Below are 20,030 nucleotides of genomic sequence, written 5' to 3' on the forward strand. Positions count from 1 at the left end.
TTTATAATTGGTTTTTAAAGCTTGACCGGTCCCCAGCGGAGTCGCCAAGCTGTCGTAACCGGTTTTCATCCAGGCATGAAATTTTACTTGGCGGGAAAAATAAAATGAATAAATAAATGATTTTGATTTAAAAAATATTTTGGGAGTTGCCATTGACCTTTTTGGGTTAGGTACGTCAAATACCTGAAAACAATCTTTTAAAATAGTTTTAAAGAAAACATAATTTAAAAGATAAAACTGATCTGCGTATAACAAAAAGTAAAAAGGATTCGTGGTCGATTACGTTTAGGGAAGGTGATAGGGAAGCGGTGGCGGATTGATGAACGTTGCTCTTGTTGAAGAATCAAATCTAGAAAAGATCTAGACTCGTTGAAGAACAATAAGGGATGAATGGGGAAGGTGGCAGTAATGGATAGGGTTCTTTAGGGTTTCTTTTTGGTGCTAGAAACAAGATAAGAAATAAGATTAAAACAAGATAAAGAAAAGATAAAGGAATTGTAAATAAAATAAGATAACCAAGAAATCAAAAGATCTCCCTTATGAAGGTGAACGGTAAAGATGATTGATGACGTGGATGGATATGTGGAAAATCGATGGATAATATCCTATCGAGCCCTCCTAGTCGAAATGAAAAGGCAAACACGATAATATGACTCTAACCAGCCCTCCTAGTCGCGATGAAAAGACAAATTGGAGTGTGAAGATTAATCTCCCTCACAAGAACTTGAAAGAACTCAAGGAGAAGAAGCTTCGAAGGCACAAGGCAATCAGCACTTGCAAAAACAAACTCTCGTTGTATTATTAATCAAATAAATCTTGAATTACAAAGTTTAATGAAGCCTCCTTTATATAGGGGCTGAGTTCTAAAGGTCCTAAATAACTAATGAATAAAATAATAATAAACTAAACATATCTTAACTCTAATTCCTAATAAAATAATAATAACTAAAGATAATATTTTTAACCCAACCTTAATTCCTAATAAAAATAATAAATCTAATCCTAAAAGATAATGCATCATCCTATATTAATTTATATTACAAATAATCAATAAAAATATTAAAAATGCGTAATATTTACAAAATCCCGTATTAATCCCGTATAGGATTTTCTGCATGCACCGTCTTCAGTAAAATAGCCATATCTTGAGTTACCGATATCAGATTGATGCGATTCAAGAACCATTGGAAAGATAAGAGACCTACGGTCGTATCTCCAGAAGACATCTTGACTAAATAAGATCAGTATCCCATTCAAAAAGTCGTCGTAATTGTGCTTCTGTTCTGATCTTCTTTTCCAATGCTTGGACGAGTGGATCATTTGGAAGAGTTATTACTTCTTCCTTTGATGTGAGCCTTGTGATGCATGTATCATCCTCCCTTTCTTCAAAAAGATTCATCCTCGAATCTGAAACATTAAAGGGAGCAATATTAGAATCGTTTAATGATTCATTCACATTATGCTTACCGAATAGATATGCTTTGAATCTTCGAGACTTTGTTCTTCTAATAGGTTCGAGTAGAAACATTAGTCCAAAGAAGCAAGTATTATGGACTCTAGTGCATGTATCATTCCCCCACTCCTCAAAAGGATTCATCCTTGAATCTGAAAATCCAAGAGAAAGAGACTTAGATGTGTTGAAAGGAAAACTTGTGAAACATTTACCAGGATCAATGTGATGTGTCTTTATGCATTTCAGTCGAGGTTTCTTCTTTGTAGGAACTGATTTCTTGTAGTCTTGAAATCCTCTTTTGCATACAAGTCTTGTAATCTGATGTTTTGGTTGAAATTCAACATGGTGTCGACCACTATTTGCTTTCTGTATGATTGCTTCAGATAATTTTTCCATGGTTTTATTTGTGTGTGGTGAGAATGAGTGTTTAAAAACCATGTCAACTGGTTTGTTAAAGTAATCCCTTAAGTCTCCTAAGTGTGGTTCATTAATTAATAATTCTGGACAGGAGATTTGTGGATTGTAGAACCTGTTTAGTTGGCAAGGAAACTCATATACAAGATAAAACTCATTAAAAGCACTTTTAAAAGTATGGGTAGAAATATCAGAAATATTCGAGTTATCATGATATACATCTTTTATATGTTCAACTCTTGGAATAGTAGCATGCTTAAGAGTATACCTTTGTGGTAGTGCATCGTCTAATGTGTTTTGCTTACCTCAGTCAGCTACGCACTTAAAGGAGTTGTGTTTAGTATGGATGACAACTTCACGAGCCTTACCTTGTAAGAAGGAGAAGAAGTATGTTACAATGTCATTAAAATGAGTAATAAAATACTTACCTTTGGACTCCCGTAAATCGTGACTCTTAATTGATATGGCATAGTGATTAGGGCTTTCAGGTGGTAACCCGTTAGGAGGGTCACCTAATATTATTTGACAACTCTTGGCTATGGAAGACGGTGTGGGCCAGTCTCGTGTTGCTTTTACTATTTCATCATTTACATGGATTTCCTGTGCACGAACTATAAAGCCTGTATAGTTGTTCAAATCATGTTTCGTCATTAACATGGCATCACGACTAAGGCTTTCTTGGATGTATCCTTTTTGTAACAAATCCAACTCTTTGGTTTCTTCAAGATTGTATGTTTGAAGAGGTATGATGGAACCTTTAATCAGATTGGTTTGGCGTTGTTTTCCTCTTTTCAGTGGTAGTTCATTAGGTAGATCACCTAACACTTCTTGAAAATCCTGTAAAAGGGATGAAAACACACTAGGCAAATCCTTGTTAATGTTAGAAATCGAAACAATTGATTCCCTAAATCGAACAAGGATGCAAGGCTATTTGTAAAGAAGGTTCTCTCTCAATACTTTTGTGCTCACACATAGATTTTGAGTCACTCTTTTCTTCTCACATTTAGGTTCACTCACCTCCCATGGGTCATTATTCTTTTGGCTTTTATAACTAGTGACCTCTTTTGCTTTTGCCTCTTTCTCAACTTTTTCTTTTTTTCTTTCCCTACATCCTCACAAATTATCATTTGATCTTTAGGGACTGGAAGTGTGTCATTCTTTACTGGTCGTTCTTTCTCCTTGTCAGGTTTGTCATCTCTTGGCTTTTTTATAGAATATGGAGTAGAAGATGAGGAAGGATTTGAAGGATTACCTTGGTAAGAGGATGAAGTACCTTGGTAATGTTCACTGAATCAAGATCTCCTTTGGATTTGTGCTTCGATTGTCATTGCTTTCTGTAGTGCGTCTTCAAGGTTTTTGTACCCTTATGATCAAGAAGATCAATGATGTTTGAGTTTAAGCCCTATTGAGTAAGGACTGCATTTCCTTATAGTACTCTTCAACTGAACTTCTACCTTGTCGAAGTCGGTCTAGTCGTAGTTTAACTTCTCGTGTATAATGTTTCGGTAGGAATCACTTCCTTATGGATTGTTTGAGGTCAGTCCAAGAAGTGATTGTTGGAATTTGGAAGTTCTGGATCTTTTTCCTTGTTTGCATCCACCAAGTTCGAGCATATCCTTCGAATTATATGGTGATGAGGTGAACTTGTTTAGCTTGGGGGCAGTCATGGTATGCGAACATGAGATCAACTTTTCCTTCCCATTCGATGTACCTGTCTGGATCATTGTCTCCTTTGAAAGACGGGATCGTGAACTTTAGTTTTGCAAAGAGTTCGGGTTCTTGAAAACGTGGTTGTTCTCGCCTGGGTACCAAAAGTTCAGCATTGTTTGGTCTTGGATTCTGGTTTGGTAGATCCAGTTGTGGTTTTTTTTGTTCTCTCACGATTTTATCAAATCTTTCAACTTGAGTCGTGAGTCGGGTAAGTGTGGCTAAGATAGCCGTAAGTGTCTTGTTGTTATTGTCGCCCATCCTGAAATCATAACACTCAAAAGAAAATTTTAAAGTAAAATAAAAATAAAAGGAAGAAAATTCAACAAAGCAATAAACCTCACAAGTCACTCCAAGAAAGTAACACAACGAGAGGCAAGTAAGCCGATCTTGTACTCTTTAAAACTCACTTTACCAAGTAGTCTTCCACAGTTTGTATTGGAGTTTGATTACTAGCAAAGGCGATAATAAAAAACTTAAAAGTTCTAAGAGGCCAAACAAGGGTTAGACTCCAAGAGAACGAGAATGCAAAGAAGGAAGAAGTATGCAAACTCTTTATTCCTACTAAAAAAAGAAAGATAATGTGTTAGATAATGCAAAAGAACAATAAAAAGAAAAAAAACAAAAGAACTTAAAGCACTAAGAGTCAAAGAAAAAAAAAGAACCAACCCAGAAACCTGGAAAACACTGGATCAACTTGAGAAATGTTTTTAAGGGGGTTACCGGTGTCCAAAACTTTTGGGAAAATTCTTGAATGTTTTTCGATGCGTCAAGAAACCACCTGTAAAATTTCAGAACCAAATACCTTCAGTAGTATCCAGTGGACTCTGTTGAACGGTGAGTCCTCAAACAATCTGTTTTTCTTGATCGCTTTGTTCGAAGGTGTTCTTGATCTCCAAATATTCTGATTTTCTTGTGTAAATGATCTTCAATTTATGAAGTTGCAATCTGGAAATTTTCACCACGAAATTCCTCCTGTAGAATTTTCAAGAAATTCGACAAGATCCTAGACCGAATCTGTCGATGAAACTTGAAGAACGTATTTGAAGGCTCTAATGAACTCCGATTTAGGTGAATTTCGAACTGGATATTTATATTAGGATGAATATGATATCTGGAGAAAATCAGCCCTAAATACATTTGTTTGCAATTTTTTTAAATTTTGGTTTTTTTTGTTTTTTTTTTGCCTTTTTTTGTTTTTTGTTTTTTTTTTTTTGAAAAAAAATAGAAAACTAACTAGAAGGATTTGAATCTAAAATAAAATTAAATAAAAAGAACCTGAAACGATGAATCTTTTCTGGACTAGCTCCGTTGGGATACCTTGACGGTTTTGTGTGCAAGAACAAGCAATATTGCTTGCTTCTTTCCAAGAATCGGCCCAAATCTGATACCAATTTATAGGGAAGCGGTGGCGGATTGATGAACGTTGCTCTTGTTGAAGAATCAAACCTAGAAAAGATATAGACTCGATGAAGAACAATAAGGGATGAATGGGGAAGGTGGCGGCAATGGATAGGGTTCTTTAGGGTTTCTTTTTGGTACTGGAAACAAGATAAGAAAAAAGATTAAAACAATATAAAGAAAAGATAAAGGAATTGTAAATAAAATAAGATAACCAAGAAATCAAAAGATCTCTCTTATGAAGGTGAACGGTAAAGATGATTGATGACGTGGATGGATATGTGGAAAATCGATGGATAATGTCTTATCGAGCCATCCTAGTCGCAATGAAAAGGAAAACACGATAATATGACTCTAACCAACCCTCCTAGTCGCGATGAAAAGGCAAATTGGAGTGTGAAGACTAATCTCCCTCACAAGAACTTGAAAGAACTCAAGGAGAAGAAGCTTCGAAGGCACAAGGCAATCAGCACTTGCAAAAACGAACTCTCGTTGTATTATTAATCAAAGAAATATTGAATTACAAAGTTTAATGAAGCCTCCTTTATATAGGGGCTGAGTTCTAAAGGTCCTAAATAACTAATGAATAAAATAATAATAAATTAAACATATCTTAACTCTAATTCCTAATAAAATAATAATAACTAAAGATAATATTTTTAACCCAACCTTAATTCCTAATAAAAAATAAATCTAATCCTAAAAGATAATGCATCATCCTATATTAAGTTATATTACAAATAATCAATAAAAATATTAAAAATTCGTAATATTTACAAAATCCCGTATTAATCCCGTATAGGATTTTCTGCATGCACCATCTTCAGTAAAATAGCCATATCTTGAGTTACCGATATCGGATTGATGCGATTCAAGAACCATTGGAAAGATAAGAGATAGAAGGTCGTATCTCTAGAAGAAATATTGACTAAATAAGATCAGGATCCCATTCAAAAAGTCGTCGTAAGTCTGCTTCTGATCTTCTTTTCTAATGCTTGGACGAGTGGATCATTTGGAAGAGTTATTACTTCTTCCTTTGATGTGAGCCTTGTGATGCATGTATCAGAAGGATTACCACCCCTATAACGCCCAAAATTGGTACTTATTAATTATAAATTATCTCTATTATTCGAAATTTAAAAATTTAAATATATATTTAATATATAATCCTGTTATTTCAAATTTATTACTATAATTTTAAGAAAATATATTAATTTATATATATGTATATAAATAAGATATTTATTTATTTAAAAATATCATAAAAGGACTTCTAGGTGCTTTAAGACAACTATTTTCTTAATATTCAAAAATAAATAAATATTAATAAAATATTTATCTAAAAATAATTAAAAATAGATTAATATATATTTTTTAAAAGTATGATATTTATTTAAAAATATCAGAAAATGGACATCCAGTTATTTTAAGACTGCCCTTTCTTAATATTGGAAAATAAATATTAAAACATGTTTAAAATAATATATATATATTTTAAAAATAAAATAATATATATTAATAAAAATAAACAAATATTATTAATTTATAAAATTAATCAAATAATATATATTAATAAAAATAAAATAATAATAATAATAATTTAAAATATTAAACATATAAAATTAAAATATATTTAAACAATAACTAAAACAATTAAAATTCAAACTATAGTAAAAAATAATAAAACTTGTATCTAACAATAAATGAAAGTATTAAACTTAGTGATTAATTTATAACATATTGAAATTAAATGATATAATTTGTAAATTTATGAAATATAATAATGAACAACGTAATTTTACCATAATAATACTTCGGGACTAAAATATAATTTACTAAAATTATAAAGGACTAAAATGAGTATTTATCCTAAATATTATAAAAGTATGGTAGTGACTAAATTATAAAGTACATAAAATTAAAAGACCGAATTTAAATGATCATAAAATGATTTCAGTGACTAAATCATAAAGATTACAAATTCAGAGCACTAGGAACATGATTTACTATGCACGAAATTACATCCAGATCCCTCACCAAAACTACGTCATTTTGGTGAGGGTATTTAAACCCTTTAAACAGACCCCCTTGGGTCATTTTATTCATTTTCTTCTTTTTCATTCTCTCTCTAAGTGAGAGAGATGAAAAAAAACCTCTGCCTTCTCTCTAAATTAATCTCGCCGGAGGGAGTTCCGGCAGCCGCCGGCCATCGTGCTCCGGTGGCGATCGCCACCGTCAGCCACCGTTCATGGTGGCTGGAAAATACTAAAATACCCCAAATTATAGTCTCGCTCCTCCTAAACCCTATTCTAATGTTATTTTAACCTAAAACCCCACCGTACGTCTTAGATCTACGATTATTACCTTCGACTTTTCGTTTCTCCGGTGGCAAGTGAAAGCTCCAACGACGGTAAGATTCCTTTCCCTCCTTTTATTTGTTGTTTTGGCTGTTTGGGTTGTATTTCGTCTTTCTATTTCTCTTGTTTCTGTATGTGTGTTTTTGCTCTCGGTTGGTTGTTGTGTGTCTCCGTTCTTCCTCCCTCTCCCTCCTTTACTTGCAAGTTCGGTGGTGGCTTTTATAGCCACCACAATGTTCGGTTAGGACCAGTCCAAAGGGGGAAGCTTTGGTAAGTCACCAAACTATGGTGGTGACTCACCCCTAGAGCAGCGATGTGTGTGGCATTGTGGCGGTTTTGGAAACTTCGGCGATGGTGGTGTCGTGGCAGCAAGGAATCGACAGCTGCTAGTTGGGTCACTTGGCGTTTGAGGCGTCGGCAATAGCTGGATAGTTGAGGTAGCGGCGGTTGGGATATAAACCCTAATTGAGATTAGGGTTACACATTTAGGTCTTGTAATTGGACCTTTGGATTTAATATTTGGGCATGTAAATAAATAAAATTATTTAATAATAATAATAATAAAATAATTATAATTATAATTACTATAATAATAATAAAAATAATAAAACCGGGATAAAAATTTAGTGTCTTCAATACGTTTTCAAAACCATTTCGAAAAATATATTATATATGTTTTCAAAACCATTTTTAAAACTATACATTATACGTTTTCAAAATTATTTTAAAAATTATATACTATATGTTTTCAAAATCATTTTTAAAACTATATATTATACATTTTCAAAATTATTTTAAAAACTATATACTATATGTTTTCAAAATCGTTTTAAAAACTATATATTATACGTTTTCAAAACTGTTTTTTTTTAATCTATAAATTATATGTTTTCAAAATTATTTTAAAAACTATATACTATATATTTTCAAAACCGTTTTAAAAACTATATATTATACGTTTTTAAAAATAAGTTTCCAAAAACTATATATTATATATTTTCAAAAACTATATTTGAAATTATTATGTATACTATGCTATATAAAAAAGACCTCGGACGAAAATAAGTGTCTACAAATAGCAATACAAAATTGTTTTTGGGTTCTTGGGGAGGTACGAACTGGGTGAACCTCATAGGTACATACAACATTCCGCTATTACGGAATGTGCGCTGCATATATCTCATGCATAAGGATCAGCTGCGGTGGGACTAAACCAAGGTGTGTGATATCCTGGCTGGACCTGATGTGGATGAAGTGCTGCAAACTCCGATAACACCTCGTGAGAATGATAGTATAGTATGGGGGAATCACGATTCGGGAGTTTATTCAGTTCGCTGTACATATTGTTGGCTCAATAAACCTTACCATACTACAAGTACAATCTCCCATTTATGGAAGACGATTGTGAAGCTGTGTTCTTCCTAAGGTAAAGATTTTTGTGTGGCAACTAGCGAATGATGCTTTGCCGGTAAGTAGCAGAGTTCAGGCAGTTAGATTGGGTGATGGTATGTATCCGTTTTGCAAGGTTGATGTCAAAACAATGATGTATGCTTTCCGAGACTGTGTTATGTGAGGGATATTATTTGAGTGGCAGATATATCAGGTACGTTTCTTAATTTTATTTATACATCTCCATTATTATGGTTAGAATCCGTATTTACTATGATTGGGGTTTGATTCTTTTACAGATTTTGTGGTACTCCTTTGGAATGTATGGAATGGTAGGAATTCGATGGTCCATGATGGTCGGATGCAACCTTCTTGGGTACCTTCTTGGGTAATAGTGGCCAATGCCAAAGCTTTACATCATGACTTTCTTAATGCTAATAGACAGACTCTTCCCACACGTACCGGTGTTCATGCGGCTAACAGATGGAGGCCGAAAGTTGGAAGGGTTGTTAAAATAAGTGTCGATGACGCTTACAACTCGATGACTAAGATGGAAGCGGTAGGAGTAGTGACTCGAGATGCATTCGGTTCGGTCCTTGGTGGTCTGGCTACCACGTCCGGTGATATTTATGAAATAGTATTGGTCGAGTTGCATAGTTTCAAAGTGACTATCAATATTGCCACTAAGGAGGGTTGGCGATACATTATTATTGAGTTGGACTCCACGACGATTGTTAATTTATAAAATGAGGCGAGTGGATATAATTCTACAATTGGGGTTCATATGGCAGCTATTAGAGAACAATGTAATATGTTTAATAGTTGTATTGTGTCTAGGGATGCTAATAAGGTGGCCCATAAGCTAGTTCAAAAAGCCCTTAATTGTAATGCTTCCTATTTTTTAGGTATGATGTACCACAATTTATTGCAAATGATGTAAGAATGATTCTCTATTGATTGGTTAATGGATTTTTTGGCACTCATTTTCCCGTATAGGATCTTATCCTTGAATTGGTATAAAGAATTTTTAATAGGGTCTTTTTTCTTTTAAAAAATAAAATGATTACAAGTAATAATATTTATTCTAAAAATTTAATTATTTAACAATAAATATTCAAACGTTTTACAATTACTGTTACTCAAACTTTGAACTTTTTGGATATAACAACCCCCACTATGTAGTTATCATCCTTTAAATTAGTGGAAAGTTTGGACTTTTATGTAGTTTTGAAATATTATTATAGTTTCACTAATTTTAGAAAATTAAAACAAAACTTAAACTCTCAATATTTAATATTTTATTTCAAAAAGGGTCATGATAATTTAAACATAAAAAAAGGTTCAATTCATTGGACAGGTGTACCAAATCAAAATGGGAATGGTACAAGTTAAGGTGATAGATTAGATTGGGGTTTTATATGCAGTCCCTTAGTTAATGTGATGTTTTAATTTTTATATCCAATAATTAATAGCCACGTGTAGATTGGTAAAAAAGCAAAGTTGGGGAAAAAAGCTGTAAAGATGGATCGGTTGGGTGGTTGACATTTATGATTTTTAGAACGGACCGGTTAGTGAATCGGTCATGTTATTGGTTTACTGGTTGAATCGGTTTGATCGGTCGAAAGAATCGGACGACGCCATAATTATTTAAAAAATTAAATAAAAATACCAAAAATATTTAATAAAAAATAATTTTGTATATCACAAGTTATATTCAAAGCAAGCCATAACATATATGAGTTAAAAATCATAAAATCAAGTAAAACAAAATAATTCAAATTAACTATAACATAATATTTAAGATAAAACATATTAAATAATAAATATAATTATATAATTATAATTAAAAAATACATTTGGGGCTAAAAAAAACATAACAAAATGATATTGTTTGGTTTAATTTTTTTTTAAAAACAATCTCACATGGCTAAAAAACATAGAAGAACATCCTAAAAGGCTAAAGAGTAAAAATATGATAACAAAACAATCTCACATGGCTAAGAAACATAGAAGAGCATCTCAACTAACTTCTATAAATAATAGAGGTAATTTGACATTCAAAATCATGGAGCCTTTTGGTGAGCATAGAGTGAACTATTCTTTCACTTCAATCAAGCTCGAATTTTAGGCTTCAATCGAGCTTCTAAATTTTTTTGAGTTCAAGCCTTTTCGAGTTCAAGTTTCAATATTATATTTCGAATTCGAGTTGAACTTGATAATTTTTAGTTCGTGAGTTTGAGTCGAGTTGAGCTTACTTTTAAAATTTGAGTCGAGCTCAGCAATACTCGAGTTCAGCTTGGCTCGTTTAACAAACGATGTCGTTTGGTTTAATTTTAAAAAAATAATAATAAAATTGGCGGTTTTTTTCGATTTTTCCCGATTTTTTCCGATTTTCAACAGGTCCGGTTCGAATGGTTTAACGGTTCCGACCGGTTCACTAATAACGGTTTAACCGGTTTAATTTAAACCGAACTAGACAACAGTTTCCGATTGAACAGACCGATCCGATCTGATTTTCAAAACAATATTAACGTTAAAGAACAATATCCAATAAAATAATATTAATATATTCATCGGGTCGGACTAATAATATTTATTAGTGATTAACGTCGTCGAATAACAGAGCCATTTACCCCTGCCTTCCCGCCAAGCGAACCAATTGCAGTGTCCTTCAGCGGCATGAAAGGCCGTGCATGAAAAATATATTTATAAATTATAGGGTAAATTGTGCATTTATCACTTAAACTATTAATTTTGATACGTTCTAATAATTAAATTTTTAATTTTTTTTAAAATCATATTTAATGTTTAATTTTTATTTTATTTTAATATTATATTTTTAAAAACTTAGCGGAACTGTTACAATTAGACAACTTTTAGTGGGTAAATTATGTCATTCATCACTTAACTATCTTCTCACTCATATTTTAGTCATTGAAATTTATTTTTTTTAATTTAATTACTTAAATTTCAAATTACTCATAATTTAATCACTCTAACTTTCAAATTTATTTATTTTTATTTTTATTATACATTAATAAAATAACAAAAATATCATTCAAAAAAATTATTAAAAAAATAAATTAGAGTGACTAAATTGTGTGTAACTTGAAAGTTGAGTAGTTAAATTGAAAGAAATTTGAATGACCAAAATAGAAGTGAGAAAATAGTTAAATGAAAAATGATGTAATTTACCCATAAAAATGTCACGTGCAAAAATTCCATTAAATTTTTAATGGTGTGGTAGTAAAATAAAACAAAAACTAAACATTATATATGCTTTTGAAAAAATTGAAATTTTAGGTACGAAAATAGAATAAAAATGATAGTTTATGTACTAAATGTACAGTCTACCCTAATTTTTATGGATTACTAATTAATTTTGAGAGTATTTTAATTTTAGATTAATAAAATTAGTATAATTATATATTTAATTCTCAGTACTTATACATTCTATAATCTTAGTCTTAATTTTAAATTAATTCAATAAATTTAATTCTTCAATCAAATGATGATAAGTGTAATTAGTGATATGTGTTATGACATATCACAGTTTGATTTTAAAATCTTTCCTTAATTTTAACTTATTTAGTTCAATTTATTTTTCTTTACTCAAATGATAACATTATACCATACATATGCTATATATCTCATAATATAGATTATGCCAAAAAAAGGGAAACAAAAGTGCTAAAAAGTGGGTTCAAACGTAATTTTACCATTTCGCCAACTTGTATGTGTGGTATGTGTTTAAGGGCATCTCCAATGCTTCTCCACATTTGGAGAATATCTTCACTGTGGAGAAAAAAACCCCTTCTAGCCCATCGCCACATCTCTCGCTACAGTAGCGAAACGCTACAGTCCGCGTCACATCTGGAGCGGTACTATAGCATGCGCTATAATTTTTTTTAATTCAAATAAATTAAATTACAAGATAAAAAAATACATTAAAATTATATATATAAAAATACTAATTGTTTTGTAATTTTTCTGATTTTTTGTATTTTTTTGTATTTTTTCTGATTTTTTATATTTTTCTGATTTTTTTAAATTCAAGTAGATTAATTTGCAAGATAGATAAAAATACATTGAAATTAGATAAATAAACATACTAATTTTTTGAAACATAAAAACTACAACAAACATAAAAACATAGAAAATACTAATTTGCAATATTATTATGAAATGAAATTTTCTTATTTATTTGTATTTTCGCATTGCTATTTATGAATGTTTTATTTATTTTTTTTTATCTTGACATTTATTAGAAATATATGTGTTTTATTTTATATTTTTAAAATCAATATTATAATAGTTAAATATTATGAATAAAGTAGATTTAATATTAATGTAGAGATAGCGATGGAGATGAATTACTGTTTCATCTCTACAGTAGAGATAGAGATGCGCTAGAGTAGAGATGAGCATTGGAGATGGCCAACAACATATGATATTATATCATATGTTGTTAACTTTACCTCTACACCGACTTGTATATTTTTATATATGGTTAATAACATTCATATCACATATTAAGCTAATTCTAAAAAAATAGAAATAAAATTGCTAAAAAGAGGGCTCAAACCTAGGTAATTTGGAAAGTTTGAAATCACATAAACCATTATTGCTAATCTAATTATTTTTTTGCTAATATTGTGCACAGACACTCATTTTTGTCTGATTATATATATATATATATATATATATACATTAATATAGTATAATTTTTGAAAATATTTTTGAAAAATATAATATACAATATTTTTGAAAACATATAATACACTGTTTAAAAATTGGTTTTTAAATATATATATATATATTATATAACTTTGAAAATAATTTTTGATTACAAATGATTTTTGAAAATATATATATAATATAGTTTTCAATAACATTTTCAAAATATATATAATATATAGTTTTTGAAAATATTTTGAAAAATATATATATAATATATAGTTTTTGAAAACATTTTAAAATTTTATATAATATATAGTTTTGAAATCATTTTGAAAACTCATATAATATATAGTTTTAAAACATTTTTGAAAACATATATAATATATAGTTTTAAAACATTTTTGAAAACTATATAATATATAGTTTTGAAAACATTTAAAAAATATATAATGTATAGTTTTAAAATATTTTTAAAAATATATATATTATATAGTTTTTGGAAATATTATATATATATATATATATTATTATTATTATTATTATTATTATTTGTTTTTATTATTATTTTATTAACATTTTTATTTTTTTATTTTTTAAGTTCAATAAGCCTGCCTGACCCAACAGGCCAACGACGGGTAAAGCCCAACAACTCGAGCCCAACTGCCTGACCCAACAGTAGCTAGGGTTACATCCTTAGCAGAGGCGCCACATGTGAGGGGCTCGAGGGGCACGTGAGGACTATGCGCAATCAAAAAAATGCGAAACGACCGGCCGAGATCTATAGGACTGAACCATCCCGAAGTGTTCAGTCAACCAACAACCCACAACTCCGAGATCATCGGGACCCAAACAGCCCCTTCGAAGGCTATAAAAAGGAGCCTTGTCGGAGAATCAAAAGGACAACACAACGGGGAATGAGAGGAAAGCAGAGCTGAAACCACCAACAATCGAAACCACAATTAACAGAGAAAAAAAGAACCAAAGATACCAGCAAAGAGCCAAAACATCGAAACCATAACAACATCGAAAAAAGCAAACACAACACCACGAGGAAAAAAAACCAAAAATAACAACACAAAAACAGCCGAAGGCCTCGCATCGTGAAAGCTCATCGGAAAACGAAGGGTCACCGACAAAAAAGGGTAAAAAAGTTGAAACTTTTTTTAGATCTACGTCGGAGGAGGCGTTTTTAGGAGGTTTTGGGTTCAGATTCCACTTCAGGGCGGTTGGTTAAGGGGAGAATGTTTGGGGAGGTTTGTTTGGTTTTTTTTTGTTTTTTGGTTTGAAATGTTATTTTTTTGGGTTTTGGGGTATATATATGCGAGGAACTAGATTGCAAATATCAAAATTTTAAATTATTTCTGCAGTCCATGTAAGTTTGATGCATAATTCATTTTGGTCACCTGTTGTAATTTTGCCCCTGAATTTTGAATTATTTCGATTTAATCCCTATTTATAATTTATATTTTTTGCAATTGAACCCCTCTAACTCTTTGTTTTTTTCTTGCAGCTCACATTTTAGTACTAATTCGATCCATCGGGGCCGGTTGGTTAAGGGGAGAGTATTTGGGGAGGTTTGTTTGTTTGTTTGAAATGTTATTTTTTTTGGGTTTTGGGGTATATATATGCGAGGGACTAGGTTGCAAGTATCAAAATTTTAAATTATTTTCACATGCCCTGTAAGTTTGATGCGTAATTCATTTTGGTCACCTGTTGTAATTTTGTCCCTGGATTTTGAATTGTTTCGATTTAATCCCTATTTATAATTTATATTTTTTTGCAATTGAACCCCTCTAACTCTTTGTTTTTTCTTGCAACTCACATTTTATTACCAATTCGATCCATCAATTTTAATTTGTTTCAATTTGATTCTTAGTTATTCAATTTTGTTTTTCCTTTAAAATTTTATTATGTTTTTATTTTTTTTTAAATTATTTAGTGTTATTTTTTTACTTATTATTATTATTTTATTTATTTACTTTTAAAATTTAACATTTTTTTATCTTTTTTTCATTATTTTATTTTTTTCTTTGATTTATTTAATATTTTACATTTTTTATTTATGTTATTTTTTACTTTTTTACTTTTGATTTATTTAATATTTTTCATTTTTCTTATTTTATTTTTTTATTTTTTATTTTTCCTTTGATTTATTTACTTATTATTTCTTATCTAACATTTTTGATTTTTTAGAGATATTTTCAATCGATCAAAGGTAATTAATTTGAATTGAATCTTTAAATTTTAATTTAAATTTCAAATTTTCGTAATTAAGACAACCGACAAATTAATTGGTACCGAAAGGGCAGTACAAGGATGCTAATCCTTCCTTGACTGTAACCGACTCTTGAACCCAACACATTTCTAGTAAAACGCATATCATGTAAGACGATGTTCGATCAGCCTAAATTTTTTTTAAAAATGATCGGTTGCGACTCTAACACTTTATTTAAGTCGAAGCTCAATTCTGAACCCACCCGAAATACGGTCATGACACTGTGGAAAACCAAAACTAACATGATCTAAACATATCCTTTTGCAGAAGAGGCAGCAGGTCCCTCGGAGGTTCCAGTGGCTCGCTCCATTCTTCCAACAGGTTGGCCCCGACTCCACACGGTTAAGAAGTCAGCAGCAGCGTTTTGGCCACGCTTAACATGGCGCATCTCCATAGTCCAATCTCTATCTCGTAATTCATGTAGAGCAGCCAGGGCACTACCGACCAATGCATCAGATGAATTATTCCAAATTCTCACAACTTCTAGATTATCCGATTCTAATTCTACTCGACGATAACCCAACCTCCAAGCAATAGAAAGAATATCATGAACAGACCATAGCTCTGCTGTAAGAACCGAGCATCTTCCTAGGCTGCGAGAAAAACCGTGGATCCAAATACCGGCATTAGCTTTAATCCACCCTTCTTTTGGCCGATCCCAGTGCAACGAATTCCTTGGCTGGCTATGAAACATATTGTTACTCACCGAAACCTCATCATAATCAGTAGCAATCCGGATACAGAAAGTGAGGAAATCCTCTCTTTGAACATAGTTAGGGTCGAGACTCTGACTGCACCTCCGCTTCCAGAGTTGCCAACATATGACAACAAACAAGAGTATTCCATCTAAAACCATTAGAAAAAAGGTTGCTCGAGAATAAATTAGAATGAAACCACTCCACATATGGTGTACTAAAGAAACGATGGCCATCATTCTGTATAACTACCTGGTTCCAGACTTCCCTCGCCTTTACACATTGCCTCAAAACATGATCAGAATTTTCCGGACCTGCCCCACAGATTACACATACAGTAGTTGAAGATAGATGACGACGATGACGTTCCATATTGGTTAGCAAGCGATCCTGAAGAGCTAACCAGCGGAAAACTTTAATCCTCTGAGGAAATTCTAGTTCCCAAAGCTTCTTCCAATCAACTGAGCATACCTCCGACTCCTGATTCGTAATGAACCTGTAGGACGACTTAACTGAAAATCTTCTATCCGATTCTCATCTCCAAGCCGGCAAATCCAGCCGAGGGTTTGGAGGCTGGACCATTGCAATACGATCTAAAATTCGATCCGACAAAACCTTCGACAGCTTATTCCAATTCCATGATCCGGAAGCGGTTTTCATCACATTGACTGGAAGAGGAGCAGGAGAACCCTGCTCTTTAAATGAGAAGACAAGCCGCTCTTCATCATCTAGCCGATGATCATACCAAAAGTCTGTTCCACATCCATCCCGGATATTACAAGCAATACACTCAAGAAAATCGTTCCAAATACATGTGATACCTTTCCAAACTCTAGACCCATTCTTGTTGTTAAGAGAGAACGGAAATGGTTCATCCCAGTGATATTTCGCTCGAACCACTCTGACCCACAGTTTGCTCGGCTGCAAGATAAGTTGAGAGCTTATCTTCATCATAAAGGCTCGATTTTGTGACTCCATATCATGGAAGCCCAAACCACCATCAAGAATCGTTTTTTTGCATTGTATCCCATCTTACAAGAGGAATGCCAACCTTCCCATTTGAATTTCCCCAAACAAACCTCCGAATAATGCTTTCCATCGTCTTGCAGATATTTTTCGGTAACCAAGTAGGTTGCATAACATTCATCGGTATAGTTTGAAGCACTTCCTTGGCAAGGGTAATATGTCTCGAGAAAGAGTTTTCGCTGTCCGACCGGACAACTGTTGGTTCAATCTATCCAATAAATAGCTATAGGTTGCTTTGGTCAACCTACCATGGAGATGAGATGAGATGAGACAGCCCCGATCCGTTCCTTGAGAGACGTATTTGTTTTCACTTACCCAACATAATTTGGGTGTCGATCGCTTGGGATAGCCGATCCATACAGAGAACATTAAATATGGAGACAACATATCACTTTGACGGATACCTCTCGTCGGATTAAAAGTCTCGGTAAGGTCTCCATTCCAAAGGACTTGAGAAGAAACCGAAGACACACAAGCCATTATGCAAGTAATAATTTTATTTGGAAGGCCAAGTGCAACTAACGTATCTTCAATGTAATCTCATTCTAATCTATCGTACGCCTTTTCCAAGTCGACCTTAATTGCCATCCACCCTATCCCGCCAGATTTCCATGACATTGAGTGGATTACCTCCTGAGTAAGGATGATATCCAATAATTTGTCGCCCGGGAACAAAACTTGCTTGAGTAAGAGAGACCCAATTCAGAAGGAACGATTTTACCCGGTTCACCATAATCTTGGTAATAACCTTATACAACACGTTACACAAGCTGATTGGTTGGAATTGGCTAAAATTTGTTGGGACCATCGGCGCACCCCATGACGCAACGGAAACAAAAACATGACGGTCTCACTAGTAATCCAAGTACGAAAAACCAAAATTGAGAGGAAAAGATACGAATACTTACAGTGGGGTTCTTGAAAAACAACAAAGACAACAACGGTTAATGGTAATCACGAACGGTTCGAATTGTAAGCCTCCAAGAAAATATGTCTCCGCCTCTACTCAGTTCACCCGATTGAGAGCAAAAATTTATTTTTCCCAAAAACAGTTTTGAGAAAACGACTAAAGATAATGCAGCTGCTAGACCTTAAACAACTTTAAATATCCGAGTTACCCTAACATTTTATGTATTTGTTATTATTTCGAATTAATTAAATTCTTAATTAATTAATTCATATCAAATTCATATTTAATTAATTCAAATTAAATATCCATTAAAGACTTATAATCTGAATTACACTCTTTAACGTTTATTTAAAATCTTATTTAATTATTCCGAATTAAAAATCCATTAAAAGAGTTGTAATCAGAATTACATTCTTTTAATGTTTACTTACCATATTCGGGATAATTAAAATCATATGTATATCAAATATACATATATTAACTCTAGATATATTTTAGTAACGTAAAACAAATTGTACATCTTTTGCTCATTTCAATCCTAGGGTGTGACCCTGTAGGTTCTTGTAACGTTAGTAATAATTATTAGAACAATTTTAATATTACATACAATGAGTGACATCTAGCAATATATAATTGTCACCTAAGTTACAAGAAATTATGATTCGACATATCATCTTCATGATTAACTCTTTTATGTATTACATCCCTTTTTCTTTTATATCTAGAATAGACACAAGTCTTAGAATAGTCACACTTGTATAACCCTTCTATTGTTTCTTGATATCTAGAGTAGACTATTTGAGCATGGCCATGCATTTCTAGTCTCATTCAATCTAGTGGCCTGTAATATATTTCTTATTATGTAGGAAGGACAAATCCTATCTTAACCATACACACCTCACCACATATATTGAGATATATTCAATAGCAATCTTTATAGTGCAACCAGTTACAGAGCATGTTTAACTGTATCAAAACATACAACAATATATGTTGGAATAACATTGATATCAAGTATGAGGATCATACATATAGTTATTACCATGAGCAATGTTATAACCGTCACATAATAATCTAAGACATATGCTCATGGTAGGTCAATCTAATACATTGTTCTCTAACAATATAATCATGTATCAATTTTGACATATATATGTCAATGACAACTCGTTGTCATCAATCAATAACATGTTAGTCTTAAGCGTATTATTATTGTCCATGCCCATAATAGTACTTGACTAGAGATCTTTTAATAATAATAATAATAATATTATTATTAAATGAACTTTATTATCTTTCCGTTTATGTTAAACACAAATATATAACTGAAAATAATAGTGAAAATGCATTGATTTAATAAAATTAGTAAATAAAATATATCATTACAATCATTATGATTGATCTTTGGGCGTACTCTAACATTATTGACTTTAGGAATCAAAACCAGCAAAGTTATGTTCACCCAAGGTTCCAAGACACCATCTTCAAAGAACGTACGCACAAAATTGAAGACTGAGGAAAAGGCGGAGCTACTGCTTCCTCTTTCACTTGTAAATAAGCGTTTGAAGAACAAAACCGCTTCTAAATTAAGAATATTGTCCTCTGAGCACCATATCTCATTCGGTAACCGGAGCATACGAACCATATTGTGTTTGCATCTTGCAAGCGTAGACGAATGAATTTTTTTTGTGTTATCACCTTTTGAGATCCAGCTAATCCTTGC

This window comes from Hibiscus syriacus, unplaced genomic scaffold, assembly GCF_006381635.1.
Source record: "Hibiscus syriacus cultivar Baekdansim isolate YM2019G1 unplaced genomic scaffold, ASM638163v2 tig00111976_pilon, whole genome shotgun sequence".
In the NCBI taxonomy this organism is placed as follows: Eukaryota; Viridiplantae; Streptophyta; class Magnoliopsida; order Malvales; family Malvaceae; genus Hibiscus; species Hibiscus syriacus.